A 15,595-nucleotide genomic window follows, 5' to 3' on the forward strand; every position below is an offset into this window, starting at 1 on the left:
CCTCTGATGAGGATTAACAACAAAGAATATTATAAAATGCTGTAAACCACCAAATTAGATAACCCAGAAGAAATTGACAAGTCCTTAGAAATATGTTACTTTCCTAGACTGAACCATAAAGAACTGAAAAATCTAAGTAGACTGATCAACAGTAAAGAAATTGAAAGCCATAAAAACCGACCAGCCGCTGGCTGAGCCGCCTCCCCAGGCCTGGCCCAGGGCCTGCCTCACCCACAGCGAGGCCACCCGCCAAGGCCTCCAGGCCATGTCCCAGGAGCAGGGATGACCCAGTCGGCGCACACCCGGCAGGGCCACGGCTACTCGGCGACCTACATAAAGAAAAAGGGCAGCTTTGCCCATCTGAGAATTTACCCACTTGGATTGGTGTTGCTGGACCTTCAGAGTTACGACGGCGACGCAGAAGGCAAAGAAGTTGACAGTCTTTTGAACAAAGTAGAAGAAAGAATAAAAGAATCGAGTCAGGACACTACTGGGCGGGTGAAGCGATTCCACCAGAGTTCGAGGCGGGACCATTGGCAGGTCCTGGCCGCTGCTGATGGCCGCCTGGTTGAGTGCGACATAGATGAAGGGGTGTCTGATGAAGACTCACCTTATCAGAACATTAAAATTCCGCACTCGAAGCAGTTTGGAAATATTCTCATCCTGAGTGGGGATGTCAGTCGGGCGAAGAAGATGACACTGGCAAAGACTGCGGCTTCTGGGAGGCGGATGGGGCATTTTATGTGAAATGGTCAAACTGAAACCAAAGATGGTCACTGTGGTGGAGACTGACCAAATGGTGAGGGATGGATGTAAGAAATACCTGCGGAAAACATGCGGTGATGTCTCAGACAATCTTACAGGAGACTGCGATCAGGTTCTCGTCCAGGACTGTGTTCCTGTACTGAAGAGGTACGCCAGAGAAGGAGGGAGTTTGATTATGTGATTAATGATTTGACAGCTGTCCCAATGTCCACCTCTCCGGAAGAAGATTCCACCTGGGAGTTTCTCAGACTGATTCTTGATCTCTCCATGAAAGTACTGAAACAGGATGGGAAATATTTTACACAGGGGAACTGTGTCAATTTGACAGAAGCCCTGTCACTCTATGAAGAACAGCTTGGACACCTGTATTGTCCTGTGGAATTCTCAAAGGAGATCGTCTGTGTCCCTTCATACTTGGAATTGTGGGTATTTTACACTGTTTGGAAGAAAGCTAAACCTTGAAGATCAATATCCCCTCAGCACATGTGCTACAAATAGCCTTCCTGACCTTCACATGCTGTACATGCCATCAAAATGAGTCAGGCAATTGATTGTGAATTCCTTCAAGTTTTCTTTTTAAATTATTTTTTAATTTAAAAGGGCAAATGGAAAATGTATATTTTGATGACCTATGGTGTTATTTTTTTGAAAGTCAGCTGAAGGATGATTAGCTAGCATAGCAAAGGCTGCTAAATGCACTGAACCCTAGAATGTGATTTTTTTTTTCCCCCTGTGTGGGCTGTTTTCGTTTTTGTTTTGGTAGACTTTGAATTTGGTTGTTTGGAAGAATGAACATCATTGTTTTATTCTGGAGGGGAGTTCTTGATGATGTTTCTTTCCCAAAATACGAATTGACTTACATGATTAAAATTTGGTGCTTTTATGAAAGTAAAAAAAAAAAAAATGAATTAGCAATGCTTTGATTAAAATTACAAATGAGGGGAAAAAAAGTCATAAAAACCTGAAAAGTAAAAGTCCAGGACCAGGTGGCTTTACTAGTGAGTTCTACCAAAAACTCAAAAAAGGTTTAATACCTATCCTTCACAAAAAATTGAAGAAAAGGCAGTACTTTCTAACACATTTTATGAGGCCAACATTACCCTGATACCAAAATCTGGCATGGATAATACATTAAAATGAAATCTACAGACCAATATCTCTGATGAATATGGATGCAAACACACTAGCAAATTAAAAGAATACATTTAAAAGATCAAGCCATCTCAATCAAGTAAGGTTCATTCCAAGAGCACACAAATGGTTCAACAGGTCAAATGATCAATGTGATACACCACATTAACAAAATGAAGGATAAAAATCATATGATCATATGAACAGACACAGAAAAAAAAAAAACACCTGAGAAGATACATCATCCATTTATTAGTAAAACACTAAATAAAAACGGGTCTAGAAGGAAAGTACCTCAACACAATTAAGTCCATCTATGACAAACCCTCAGCTGATATTATACTTAATGGTGAAAAACAGAAAACTTTTTCTCTAAGGTCAGGAACAAGAAAAGAATGTCCACTCTCACCACTGTTATTCACTAGTACCAAAAGTCCTAGCCAGAGTGATAAGCAAGAGAGGAAATGCATCCAAATTGGGAATAGAGAAGTAAAATAGTCACTGTGTGCAGATGACATTAATCTTTATATAGAAAACCCTAAAGAGTCCACTAAAAACCTCTTAGAAACAATAAATAAAGTAGTGGGATACAAAAATCAATGTACAAAAATCCATTGCAGTTCTATATACTAAAAATAAAATGTCCTTTAAAAATTCCATTTGTGGTAGACAAAAGGAATAGATATACTGTATACCAAGGAAAAAACTTACATTGAAATTATAAGACATTATTTTTTTAATTTAATAAAACTTTATTGTTCAGATTATTACAATAGTTTCTCCTTTTTCCCCCCATAGCTCCCCTCCACCCGGTTCCCACCCCACCCTCTGCCCTTACCTCCCCCGCACTGTCCTCATCCATAGGTGTACAATTTTTGTCCAGTCTCTTTCTGCAACCCCCATAGCCCTTTCCCCCTGAGAATTATCAGTCCAGAACCACAGGAAAGCTGGCTGAGTGGAAATTCCACAAGTAGGGATGTCTGCTTTCACCACTTATTCAACACTAGAGGCCCGGTGCATGAAAATTGTGCACGCAGGGTGGCGGGGGGAGTCCCTCAGCTCAGCCTGTGCCCTCTCGCAGTCTGGGAGCCCTCAGGGGATATCTGACTGATGGCTCCACAGGGAGCGGGCCTAAGCCAGCAGTCGGACATCCTTAGCGCTGTCACTGCTTCTGGCTGAGCGGCATCCCTCCTGTGGGAGAGCACTGACAACCAGGGGGCAGCTCCTGCATTGAGTGTCTGCCCCCTGGTGGTCAGTGAGTGTCATAGCGACTGATCATCCCTCCATTCAGCTGATTTGCATATTAGGGTTTTATTATTTGGGACTAGAGGCCCCTTGCAGGAAGATTCCTGCAATAGGGCTTCCTGCTGCGGTCTCCACTGCCCTGCCTGCTTCCCTCCCTTCTCCGCAGCCCCACCAGCTTCTTTCCCTTCTCCCCGCCCTGCCTGCTTCCCTTCCTTCTCTGTCGCCCCGCTTGCTTGCATCTCCAAAGCTTCACTCCCTTCTGCAGCTCTTGGCTTCTTTCTACGCTGTCTTCAGTCTTCACTCTGGCCTGGATATGCAAATTAACCGCCATTTTGGTTGGTGGGCGTGGCTTGTGGATGTAGCGAATGTACGGTCAATTTGCATGTTTCTCTTTTATTAGAAAGGACTAGAGGCTCGGTGCACAAAATTCATGCATGGGGGGAAAGGGGTCCCTCAGCCTAGCCTGCACCCTCTCTAATCCAGTACCCCTTGGGGGATGTCTGACTGCTGGTTTAGGCCCAATCCCTCTCAATCTGAGACTGATGACTCCTAACCACTCAACCTGCCTGCCTGCCTGCCTGATGGCCCCAACCACTCTGCATGCCTTCCTGATTGCCCCTAACCACTCTGCCTGCCTGCCTGATTGCCCCAACCACTCTGCCTGCCTGCCTGCCTGATTGCCCCAGCCACTCTGCCTGCCTGCCTGATTGCCCCAGCTACTCTGCCTGCCTGCCTAATTGCCCCTAACCCCTCTGCCTGCCTGCCTGATTGTCCCTAACCACCTCTGCCTGCCTGCCTGATCGCCTCTAACTGCCACTGCCTGCCTGCCTGATCACCCATAACCACCTCTGCCTGCCTGCCTGATGTCCCTAACTGCTCCCCTACTAGCCTGATCACCCCTAACCCCTCTGCCTGCCTATCTGATTGCCCCTAACTGCCTCTGCCTGCCTGCCTGATGCCCCTAACTGCTCCCCTGCTGTCCTGATTGCCCCTAACCACTCTCCCCTGCCAGCCTGATCACCCTTAACTGCTCTGCCTGCCTGCCTGATTGCCCCTAACCACCTCAGCCTCAGCTCCCACCACCATGGCTTTGTCCAAAAGATGTCCGGAAGGGATGTCCAGAAGATATCTGGTCTATCCACTCTAATTAGCATATTACCCTTTTATTAGTATAGACTAGAGGCCTGATGCATGAAATTCGTGCATGGGTAGGATCCCTAGGCCTGAGTACAATCAGGACCTATCTGTGGGGCAACCGGCAGGGCACCTTCTTTGTCTGGCCTTGTGCCGCCTGCTTGCCGACCCTGCCACCACTGCCAGTAGCCTCCCTCTGCGGGAGGTGACCAGTGGAGCAAGTGGGAGCCAGCGCCAGCCCACTTGCCAGCCGTCCTCACCCCCTTCTGCTACCGCCAGTTGCCTCCCTCTATAGGGTGACTGGTGGGGTGATTGGGGGCCCCCACTGGCACCAGCCTTGGCTGGCCTGGGGCTTGTGGGCTGGGGGAAGCTCCTGCGTTGAGTGTCTGCTTCCTGGTGGTCAGCGCACATCATAGCAACCCATGGTTCCACCGGTCGTTCTGCTGTTTGGTCAATTTGCATATTAGGCTTTTATTATATAGGATAGTACTGGAAGTCCTAGCCACAGTCATCAGACAAGAAGAAAACATAAAAGGTACTGACATTGGAAAGGAGGAAGTAAAACTGTCATTATTCACAGATGACATGATATTGTACATAGAAAACTCTAAAGACGCCATCAAAACACTACTAGATTTAATAAATGAATTTGGCAATGTAGCAGAATACAAAATTAACACACAATAATCTATGGCATCTTTGTAACCAACAATTATTTTCATTTACCACTGCAACAAAAAAATTAAGATACTTAGGAATAAACTTAACCAAGGAGGTAAAAGATCCGTACTTAGGAAAATATAGGATGTAGATAGGAGAGAAAGATATACACAAGTAAAAGAATAGACTGTGTTCATGGATTGGTAGAATCAACATCATTAAAATATCCATACTACCCAAAGCAATCTATAGATTTAATGCAATCCCTATTAAAATACCAATGGTATGTTTTACAGACCTAGAAAAAATACTCCAAAATTGTATATGGGACCAAAAAAAGCCCCGAATAGCCGCAGCAATTTTGAGAAAGAAGAACAAAGTTGGAAGAATCACAATACCAGATATCAAGTTATACTACAAAGCCACTGTAATCAAAACAGCCTGGTACTGGCACAAGAACAGGCATATAGATCAATGGAACAGAACAAAGAACCCAGAAATTGCCATTATGTTCAATTAATATTGGACAAAGGAGACAAGAGCATACAATGAAGCAAAGACAGTCACTTCAATAAATGGTATTGGGAAAATTGGACAGATACATGCCAAAAAATGAAACTAGACCACCAACTTACATCATACACAAGAGTAAACTCAAACATTCAAAATGGATAAAATACTTAAATGTAAGATATGAACCCCTAAAAATCCTAAAAGAAACCATAGGCAGCAAAATCTCAGACATTTCTTCTAGCAATATGTTTACAGATACATCTACTAGGACAATGAAAACTAAGGAGAAAATAAACAAATGGGACTATATATTTAAAAAAAAGCTTCTGCACAGAAAAAAAAATCAACAAAATGAAAAGGGAGCCCACTGCATGGGAGAACATATTTGCCAATGATACATCTGATAAGGGGTTACTTTCCAAAATATATAGGGAAGTTATACAACTTAACAAAGGAAGACAATCTGATTAAAAATTGGGCAAAGGACCTAAATAGAAACTTCTCCAAAGTGGACATACAGAAGGCCAAGATACATATGAAAAAATGCTCAAAGTTACTAATCATCTGAGAGATGCAAATCAAAGCAATAGTGAGGTACCATCTTATACCTGTCAGAATGGCTATCAACAAATGACAGGTGCTGGTGAGGATGTGGAGAAAAGGGAGCCCTCGTGCACTGCTGGTGGGAATGCAGACTGGTGCAGCCACTGTGGAGAACAGTATGGAGTTTCCTCAAAAAATTAATTATGGAACTCCCATTTTACCCAGTGATCCCACTTCTAGGAAAAATCCTAAGAAACCCAAAAAACTAATAAAAAAGATTATACGCACTCCTATGTTCATAGCAGCACAATTTACAATAGCGAAGATCTGGAAACAGCCCAAGTGGTCATCAGCAGATGAGTGGATTAAAAAACTGTGGTACATCTACACAATGGAATACTCAGCTTCTATAAAAGAGAAAGAACTCTTACCATTTGCAACAGCATGGTGGGACCTGAAGAGTATCATGCTAAGTGAAATGAGCAAGTCAGAGAAAGATAAGGATCACATGATCTCACTCACATGTAGAATCTAATGAACAAAATAAAAAGATGAATAAAAATAGATCCAGAGACATAGAAGCATGGAACAGACTGTCGAACCTCAGATGGAAGGTAGGGGAGGTGTGTGGGTGGGAAGAGATAAACCAATGAAGGTATATGCATATATGCATAACCATGGGCACAGACAATAGGGTGGTGAAGGCCTGGGGTTGGGGGCAGAGGCGGGCTAGAAGTGGTCAATGTCGGGGAAAGGGGAACTTATGTAATAGTTTCAACAAAAAAGATTTTTTTTTTAATGTTCATCTCATTAACTTTTTTATCTTGAAACCTATTTTGTTAGATGTAAGTATAACTAACCCCCTGCCGGCCTCTTTGTAGGCAGCCATCTTGTGAGGGCATGAGGGTTAATTTGCATATTACCTCTTTATTATATAGGATATGGCCCTTCACAGAAAATTTTACTAACCCTGATTTACAATAAGGGCTTGACAATTGAATCATTAGGACCAGACACCAAGATTTCCTTTCTTTGAATAGTGGAGGGAATACTTATCTTGTCTTTAAGTTGCCCGGAAATTAAAATGAGATAATGACTTAGAAAAGTATAAAAGCACCATATAAAGACAACTGTCTTTTTAATGAAGTGGTAAAATGAAAACCACTTTTTATTCTCCCCTTCCTTCCTTTACAGCTTTTATTTAAACTTTGAAATTTATAAAAATTTCACTCCAATTTTCATTTCTTTACATTCAACATTATTTTGTATTTGTTTCAGGTTTTATATTAGTTACAGAATAGTGGTTAGACAATCATATACTTTACAAAGTGTTCCCCGGTATTTCTAGTATCCACCTGGCATCATACCGTCATTACAACACTGTTGACTATATTCCCTATTTAAGTGACAATGGGTTTACAGGTTCCTTTCAGTCTTTCTTTTGTGTTGCTCGTCCTTCCTTTTCTTTCTCAATTCTTCCCTCATTTTCCTTAGATAGTATCTCAATTGGCCATCAAAGCTCAGTGAAGGCACTGGGACACTCTTAATCCATTTTACAGACCAGGAAACTGAGGCCAATTCCAGTTGGCTGTGGAACTTGACTCAGCGCACAGGGAGCCCTCAGAGCCACACTCTCTGCCCTTCCTAAGGGGCAGCCGCCCAGCAAACAGAACAAACCTTCCAGTCAGGCTTCCGAGCCACTTTCTCAAGCTTCACTGCGGACGCTCCACATTCTTTCCTTTCCCCATCCCCTGCCCCCCATTCTTTACTGCCCCCCCTTCTCCAGAGCAGGTGGAAGGCTTCACACTCACCGTCTAGGCATGCTCTGCCGTGGGGCAGGGCAGCGCTGGCTTGCTTTTGGGTCAAGGCGGGAGCAGGAGTCGCTGCCTCTGAAGTGCTAAGGCCGCCTGGGCGAGGCCAGTTAGCACTGGGAGCTTCTCTGAATCACATCAGTCAGTCTGATACCCTACAGTGCAGCACCCCTCCACTGAGGTGGCACCACCCCTCAACCCCCGCTTCAGGGGTGAGGGTCCTTGCCCTCCGCCCGGGCGTCCTTCCATGCCCCTTGTTCCCCACCAGGCTGACCCGCATCTGAGGCCACTGCAGAACCTTGCTCACTGGCCCCCTGCCCCGGCCCGAGCCCCCTCGTGTGCACCCTGCCTCGCCAGGTTTTTGCTTTTGATCTGTGGTATTGGTGACAGCATACTCTTAGCAAGCCTGGTACCCAGAGGGGCACAGGGTCAGTTCTTTGCCCAGATGTTAGACGTTGCAGTAGCATTTGCAGATGTCGCCCAGAGCCTGCTGGCGAAGGTAGCTCCTGTGTGGGGTGTCCTCATAGAGGGACAGTGCAGCGCCACTCTGTGCCCCTTGGGCTGCCCTCCCCCTGGCCAGCTGCTTTGCCAAAGCTGTGCCTCTGCTAGGTGTCCACCCTCACCTGGGTCACCTCCTTTCTTCCACATCCGGCCTTCACCCACCCCTCTCCTGCAGTGCTTGGGCTCCAGGCCCAAAAGAAAAGGACCAAGGCCAAGAAGGACAAAGCCCAAAGGCAGTGAGTCTTGAACCCCCACATCCCATTCTCTGGATTTCCTCCTGCACCTCCTCTCTGTGTCACGTCTTGAACGGGCACCCTGTGGCCCAGCCACATGGCCTCCGGGCAGCCTGGTAGAGTCGGTCTCCACGAAGCTGTGGATCTGTGGCCAGAGGCCACATGCCTGCTGGAAAGGGATGCTGGAGGAGGACTGGAGCCCATTGGTCATTAGCTCCCCAACTCCAGAGGAGGCACCACAGGCTCACATCCTGGCCGCAGGCCCCGTACCTCCTCTGCCCTCCCTCCCCGCCCTCTGCCTAGTGGTCATGACCATTATGGAGTCCCAACCTAATTTGCATATCCCTCTCTTATTATATAGGATTTTCATCTGTATTGCTTGGGTATTATTGTTGATATTTTTGCTCTTTTCTCTATTGTTTCATCTCTTACTGCCCTCCTTCCTTTTCTTATTCTATTTTTTCTTTTCCATTAATTCTTTCACTTTATACTTCTCTCTCTTCTTTTTACCTTTGCATAGTTTATTAACTTACTTTGTCTTTTTGTCTTTTTTTTTTTTTACCATTTCCCTATTGCTATTCTCTATTCTTATCTTTTGCTCTCCCTTCTTTCAGAATCTTTTTTTCTGCCCCCTTTCTCTTCCAGTATTATCTTTATCTGTTACTTTACTATTAATATTATCTTTTTCTCTATTTCTTCATTGTTTACTAGAGGCCCAGTGCAAAAAATTTGTGCACAGGGGGGTGTCCCACAGCCCAGCCAGCACCCTCTCCAATCTGGGACCCCTTGAGGGATGTCCGACCGCCCGTTTAGGCACGATCCCACCGGGCAATCGGACATCCCTCTCACAATCCAGGACTGCAGGCTCCCAACTGCTCGCCTGCCTGCCTTCCTGATTGCCCCTAACTGCTTCTGCCTGCCAGCCTGATCGCCCCCTAACCACTCCCATGCCAGCCTGATTGATACCTAAATGCTCCCCTGCCAGCCTGATTGCCCCTAACTTCCCTCCCCTGCTGGCCTGGTCACCCTCAACTGTCCTCCCCTGCAGGCCTGATCCCCCCCCACAACTGCCCTCCCCTGCAGGCCTGGTCCCCCCCAACTGCCCTCCCCTGCAGGCCTGGGTCCCCCACAACTGTCTTCTCCTGCATGCCTGGTTGCCCCCAACAGCCACCCTCTGCTGGCCTGGTCACCTCTGAGTGCCCTCCCCTGCTGGCCTGGTTGCCCCGAACTGCCCTCCCCTGCTGGCCTGGTCGCCCCCAACCGCCCTCCCCTGCCGGCCTGGTCCCCCCCCAACTGCCCTCCCCTGCTGGCCATCTTGTGGCAGCCATCTTATGTCCACATGGGGGCGGCCATCTTTGACCACATGGATGCGGCCATCTTTGTGTTGGAGTGATGGTCAATTTGCATATTACCTCTTTATATATAGGATTATTCTTATTCTCTTTTCTAATTCTCTTTTCTTTTGTGGTTGTTTTTGCTGTTGACAGGATGTTTTGTATGTTCCTGTTTGTTTTGTTTTTCCCTGTCAGCACCTGTACAACTCTCCTGATGTGCTTGTGGCTGACATTTAAGTCTTTAATCAATTTGAGCTTATTCTTGTGTTGTGTAATGAAGTGGTCTAGTTTCATTTTTTTTTTTTTGCATGTATTTGTCCAATTTTCCAAACACCATTTACTGAAGAGACTGTCTTTACCCCACTGTATGTTTTTCCTCCTTTGTCAAATATGATTGACTATAAAGGTGTGGGTTTATTTCTGGGCTCTCTGTTCTGTTCCATTGGTCTATATGTCTCTTTTTGTGCCAGTACCATGATGTTTTGATTGCTATGGTGTTGCAGTATAGTTTGACATCAGGTAGCATGATTCTCCCAACTTTGTTCTTTCTCAAGATTGCTGTTGCTTTTTTTGTGATTCCATGTGCATTTTAGGAATAATTGTTTTAGTTCTTATTATTATTGTTGAGGGCATTACAGGCCTTCACACACTACTGTCTGTGTCCAAGGATTATGCATATATGCATACAATTTCTTTGGTTATTCTCTGACTGCTCCCCCACACCCCTTATCTCTGAGATCCATCAGACCATACTATGCTTCCATGTCTCTGAGCCCATTTTGTTCAGTGGTATAAATTGTTAATTAGATTCTACATATAAATGAGATCAAGTGATACTTGACTTTCTCTGACTGACTTATTTCACTTAGCACGATACTCTCCAGGTCCCTCCCGTATCAAAGGGTAAAAGGTCCTTCTTTTTTACTGCTGCAAAGCATTCCATGGTGCAGATGTACCACAGCTTTTTGTCCACTCATCTACTGATGGGCACTTGGGCTATTTTCAGGTCTTAGCTATTGTAAATTGTGCTGCTATGAACACAGGTGTTTTTGCTTTTTTTTCTGGTTGGTGTTTCAGGAACTTTAGGATATAGTCCTAGAAGTGGGATTGCTGGGTCAAATGGCAGTTTTATTTTGAAATTTTTAAGGAAATTTCACACTGTTTTCCACAGTGGCTGCACCAGTCTGCTAGTACTTTCCACCAGCAGTGTACTGGGTTCCCCTTTCTCCACATCATCACCTGCACTTGTTTGTTGATTTATTGATGGTAGACAATCTGGCAGGTATGGTGTGATACCTCACTGTCATTTTAATTGCATTTCTCTGATAATTAGTGACTTGAAGCATTTTTTTATGTCTCTTCACCATCTTTTTGCTATCTTTGGAGAAGTGTCCAGGTCCTTCGCCCATTTTAAAAAATATTTTATTAATTTTTTTACAGAGAGGAAGGGAGAGGGATAGTGAGTTAGAAACATCAATGAGAGTGAAACATCAATCAGCTGCCTCCTGCACGCCCCCTACTGGGGTTGTGCCCACAACCAAGGTACATGCCCTTGACCGGAATCGAACCTGGGACCTTTCAGTCCACAGGCCGACGCTCTATCCACTGAGCCAAACTGGTTAGGGCTCCTTTTCCCATTTTTAAGTTGGATTGTTTGTCGTCCTTTTATTGAATTGTATGAGTTTTTTATATATTTTGGGAATTACCTCTTATAAGAAGTATCATTTGCAAATATGTTCCCCCATACAGTGGGTTCCCTTTGCATTTTGTTCATGGTTTCTGTTGCTGTGCAGAAGCTTTTTAGTTTGATGTGGACCAGTTTGTTTATTTTTCCTTTGTTTCTCTTGCACTGGAAAGTGTATCTGTGAAAATTCTGCTATGTGAGATGTTTATGATTTTGCTGCTTATAATTTCTTCTAAGACTTTATGGTTTCATGACTTACAATTAAATCTTTTATCCCTTTTGAGTTTATTTTTCTGTATGATGCAAGTTGATGATCTAATTTTTTTTTGTATGCACCTGCCTAATTTTCCCACCAGCATTTATTGAAGAGACTATCTTTACTTCATTGTATGCTTTTGCCCCCATTGTCAAATATTAATTGAGCGTAATGGCTTGGGCTGATTTCTGGGGTCTCTGTTCTGTTCCATTGATCCATATGCCTTCTCTTGTGCCAATACAAGGCTGCTTTGATTATAATGGCTTTGTAGAATAATTTGATATCTGTTATTATGATCCCTCCAACTTTATTCTTCTTTCTCAAGATTTCTGTGGCTATTTGGGGTCTTTTTTGGTTTCATATACATTTTTTGGATTATTTTTTCCAGATCTGTGACATATGCCATTGGTATTTTAATGGGGATTGTGTTGAATCTATAGGTTGCTTTGGGTAGTATGGACATTTTAATGATGTTAATTCTTCCAATCCTTGAACACAGAATATGTTTCCACTTGTTTGCATCTTCCTCTATTTATTTTTTCAATGTCCTATACTATAGTACCTATAGTGTTCTGGGTACAGGTCTTTTACCTCATTGGTAAATTTATTCCTAGGTATATTTTTTGTTGTTGTTGCAATGGTAAATGGTGTTGTTTTCTTAGTTTCTCTTTCTGATAGTTCATTATTAGTGTATTAAAATGCCATCAATTTCTGGCTGTTAATTTTCTATGCTGTTACATTGCCGAATTCACTTATTAACTTTAGTACTTTTTTGGTAGATTTTATAGGGTTTTCTATGTACAATATTCTGTCATCTGTGAATAATGACAGTTTTACTTCCTCCTTCCCAATTTGGATGCCTTTTATTTTTTCTTCTTGCCTGATTGCTGTGGCTAGGACTTCCAGTTGAATATGAGTGGTGAAAACAGACATTCCTGTCTTCTTCCTATTCTTAGGGGAAATGGTTTTAATTTTTGCACATTGAATATGATGTTGGCTGTAGGTTTGTCATATATGGCCTTTATTATTTTGAGGTATGATCCTTCTAATCCCACTTTACTGAGAGGTTTATATCAAAAAAGGGTACTGAATTTTTGTCGAATGCTTTTTCTGCCTCTATTGATATGATCATGTGATTTTTATCCTTCATTTTATTAATGTGATGTATAACATTTATTGATTTATGAGTATTGTACCAGCCTTGCATCCCAAATAAATTCCACTTTGTTATGGAGTGATGCAGTCATAAGTCAAGAATGCCAACAAAGTCAGCAAGAAGCTGGAAGAAGCAAAGAATGGATTCTCCTCTAGACCCTCCAGAGGGAGTTTGGCCCTCCTGACACCTTGCTCTCAGACTCTTGGTCTCCAGAACAATGAGAGAATACATTTGTTATTTTAAGCTGCCCAGTTTTTGGTAACTTGTCACAGCAAGCACAGAAAACAAATACAACCACAAAGGGGGAAAATCTTACAGAGCAGAAATCTGGCAGGCACTACCTTAATCATGTGGTCAATAATGAAACAAACTGAAATTTGGGCGATCCACTAGAATGAAATGAGAAGAACATAGCATCCCTTCTGTGCCATTATTGCCAGAGATGCAACACCTGATCTAATAATGAGGAAATGTCACACAAACCCAAAGTGACAGACAGTCTCCTATTGTGATCTTCAGCAGGATCAGGGTAATACAAGTCAAGGACTGAGGAGCTCTCTTGGCATGAAGGAGACAAAAAGAGACATAATGAATGAAGGCAATATCTTATCTTGGACTGATCCTTCTGTAAAGGCCATTTTTGAGTGGGTTGATACAACTTAAAATAAGGTCTGAGGACCAGATGGAGGTCATGTTTAAGCATTTCCTGATCTTGATAGCATTGTGACTATGTAGTTGAATGTCCCTGTAAGAATTATATATTAAGGTTTTCAGGGACTTGGGGGATGTGTTCAGCAACTTGTTTTCAAATGGTTTAGAAAAAGACTATTCTTTGTACTGTACTTCCAACCTTTTCTATGTGGCTTAACACAATAGAAATTAATTTTCCCATACTTTTGGAGGATAAAAGTCAGAGATCAAGGTGTCAACTGAATTGGTTTCTGTTCAGACTTTGAAACTCTGTTCCAGGCCTCTCACCTAGCTTCTGGGGATTGCTGGCAATCTCTGGTGTTCTGTGGCTTCTGCTGCATCATGTTCAATGGTGTTCTCACTGTTTAGGTGTTTGTGTCCCAAATTTCTCATTATAAAGTGACATATTAGATTAGGGCCTCGGCCTATACTTGTAAGAACTCATTTAAACCAATTATGTATATAACTAGAGGCCTGGTGCACAAAATTCATGCATGGGGGTGTGTGCCCCTCAGCCCAGCCTGCACCCTCTCCAATCTGGGACCCCTCGAGGGATGTCCGACTGCCCGTTTAGGCCCAATCCCGGGATTGGGCCTAAACGGGCAGTCGGACATCCCTCTCACAATCCAGGACTGCTGGCTCCCAATTGCTTGCCTGCCTGCCTTCCTGATGGCACCTAACCACTTCTGCCTGCCAGCCTGATCACCTCTAACTACTCTCCTTCCAGCCTAATCACCCCCTAACCACTCCCCTGCCAGCCTGATTGCCCCTAACTGCCCTCCCCTGCAGTCCTGTTCCCCCCCAACTGCTATCCCTGGCAGGCCTGGGTCCCCCCAACTGCCCTTCCCTGCAGGCCCAGTCACCCCCAATTTCCCTCCTCTGCCAGCCTGGTCACCCTTAACTGCCCACCCCTGCAGGCTTGATTGCCCCCAACTGCCCTCCCTTGCAGGCCTGGTCCCTTCCAACTGCCCTCCCCTGCTGGCCATCTTGTGGTGGCCATCTTGTGACCACATGGGGCAGCCATCTATTGTGTTGGAGTGACAATTTGCATATCACTCTTTTATTAGATAGGATTATTTAAAACCTATCTAATAAAAGGCTAAAATGCAAATCTACCAAATGGTGGAATGACCAGTAGCTATGATGCGCACTGACCACCAGGGGGCAGATGCTCAATACAGGAGCTGCCCCCTGGTGGTCAGTGCACTCCCACAGGGGGAGTGCCACTCAGTCAGAAGCTGGGCTCATGGCTGGCGAACACAGTGGTGGTGACAGGAGACTTTCCTGCCTCTGCAGCAGTGCAGAGAATGTCCCACTGATGGCTTAGGGCCTAAGCCGTCAGTCAGACATCCCCTGAGGGGTCCCAGACTGCAAGAGGGAGCAGGCCAGGCTGAGGGACCCTCCCCCAAGTGCACGAATTTCATGCACCGGCCCTCTAGTTTCCAAATAAGGTTACATTCTGAGGTATAAGGACTTAGGACTTTGCTGGCTACAGAAGACAGAGCGAGGCAGTGAGCTTTTTGCTTTGGAAGATTGGGTCTGTGAAGCACTTTCATTGCTTGAGTTTTAACTTTGTAGACTATAAGAAAAACAAAGAGAATTACAATGATAGCAATGGTTAGTTCGATCAGGTACCAATTGATGTTAGGAAACCATGTGGTGGGTTTATTCATTCTAAATGTTCTTTACCATATTTCAAGTAGTAGTTTGTTTTTCATGTTTATTGGTAGTAAGGACTTTTTAATTTGTCTTTGCAATATGTTTATTTTTTTAGTAAGGTTATTATGAAATACTAGAGGCCCATTGCATGAATTCATGCACCAGTGGGGTCCCTCGGCCTGGCTTGCAGGATTGGGCCAAATCCGGCTCTCTAACATCCCCCCAAGGGGTCTTGGATTGCAAGAGGGCACAGACCAGGCCGAGGGACCCCACCAGTGCA

The 15,595-nt window shown here is 44.3% G+C and overlaps 1 pseudogene across 1 annotated transcript; it reads left to right on the plus strand.

The window, feature by feature from the left end:
• The first annotated feature begins 279 nt into the window (after positions 1–279).
• LOC307113703 (spermine synthase-like) lies at positions 280–1,304 on the plus strand (annotated as a pseudogene). Its single transcript has one exon. The product of its transcript is annotated as a spermine synthase-like (transcript).
• The last annotated feature ends 14,291 nt before the right edge of the window (positions 1,305–15,595 follow it).

This window comes from Cnephaeus nilssonii (genome assembly GCF_951640355.1).
Source record: "Cnephaeus nilssonii genome assembly, chromosome: 17".
Taxonomy (NCBI): domain Eukaryota; kingdom Metazoa; phylum Chordata; class Mammalia; order Chiroptera; family Vespertilionidae; genus Cnephaeus; species Cnephaeus nilssonii.